Below are 1,805 nucleotides of genomic sequence, written 5' to 3'. Positions count from 1 at the left end.
TCTGAATAAAATCACAACGGATTGCAATGATATTGTTTTATTATAAAAATTGCCACAAACATGTTTCAGCAGTGCAACTGCCATCTTCGGTGTAATGCACTCAGAGGTATATAGAGTCCAGTAGCAGAGGGGAGGAAATCATCACCCGTCGAGGGACAAATTTTCATCCAACTTTTTTAGACCAGGATTTTGCGTAGATTCCGAATCGGAAGGGTGATCAGCCAGGTTGGGGGCGTTTTCGAGATAGGCCTATCAAGAATCAAAGGTCAGAATTGACCAATTATAAAATTACTATAATAAACGAACATTTTACTTAAAATCTGTTGTTTTTGCACTTTGTTATACTTTCATATAATATAATTGTATTAAAATAAGAAAATCAGTATGATCTAATCAGACGATATTGGGGTCAAAGGTCAGAATATACTATTTGATTGACCATTATGACAATTTACTGTTAATAATCAATCATTATAATCTACAATTCAGTGTCACATTTTTATTTTGCACTTTTTAGTAAACTGATCAGCATAAAAATATAAAATCAGATAATTTGATCAGCCGATTTCAGGGTCAAAGTTCAAAATTCGCCAACAATAATTGTCCATTTATAATAATTATACTTTGACCATTTGTTTAACAATAGCTGTTAATAAATAATCATAATAAATTCAGTGTTATATCTCTTTGTTGCCCGTTTAAGTACCTGATCACCATAAATATCAAATCAGATAATTGGTCAGCCGATATCAGGGCCAAAGTTCAAAATTGACCAACAATAACTGTCCATTTATAATAATTTAGTACAAAATAACTCATAGGCCTATGTGCTTTTAAATCACAAATCAAAAGTCAGCCAGGTTGTAGCATTTCTTACTTGTCTGGTGTGTGTCAAAGGTGTTAGAATACACATAAATCTTACACAGTTCTCAAGTGCCAGACACGGATAACTATTATCATCATTGTCAATTACATTGTCATCATCATCCTGATGATAACATACCGGTAATAATTATCGAAATATTGAATCCCGACACGATGGCGTGCATTTCGATACTTGGAGTACGGTATGTATTATACTACCGTACCTTATCATTAAAGTGGTTTCATAAAATATTAACTCTGGCCTTATGCAATTGGATCGCAATTTGGTTGTAAAAATAATACGGTACCGTAGCCTACGCAGGCTTTGAAATGTTTATTATCTTCCTTTAACTCATATTTTCCCTTTCCAAAAAAAAAATAATGAAACAATCATTTCCTCAGAAACGGGTACGATAAGGCCCGAAGAACCTTACGGTAGTCAGGGGTATTTAATCAATCAATAAATCAATCAATTTAATTTCACATCTTCTCTTTTTCATTAAAAATAACACAATAATTTTAAAAAAAAAGTTACATATTGGTGGTAAAGGAAAAACCACAAGCAAAGATTTCAACTCAATTGATCAACATTTGCATTGAAACACAGAAACATGCAAAAAAAGCATTTACTATTTTGGTCAATTTAATTTTAAAGAAAATTTTATGAAAAGATTATAACTTTCGAATTAAGGTCAGTTTCTTCAATTATTTTAAACGAAACACAATAACAAATCACAGAGATTATATGATATAAAAACATAAACTTCGAGCCTATATAAATGCATAGCAACAATTAGATTTTCCAAAAATTGGGACACAAATATCTTAATACAATAAGAAAGACATACCAATATAAATATTTAAAAAAAAAATTATATTTCCGTTTGAAAGTACCAATTTTACACTGGCGAATCGATCCCTAAATGCATTATAAAAAAAAA

Source organism: Anneissia japonica, unplaced genomic scaffold, assembly GCF_011630105.1.
Source record: "Anneissia japonica isolate Jap-2015-1 unplaced genomic scaffold, ASM1163010v1 scaffold284709_len978187_cov192, whole genome shotgun sequence".
Classification (NCBI taxonomy): domain Eukaryota; kingdom Metazoa; phylum Echinodermata; class Crinoidea; order Comatulida; family Comatulidae; genus Anneissia; species Anneissia japonica.
This window is presented reverse-complemented; position numbering follows the sequence as displayed.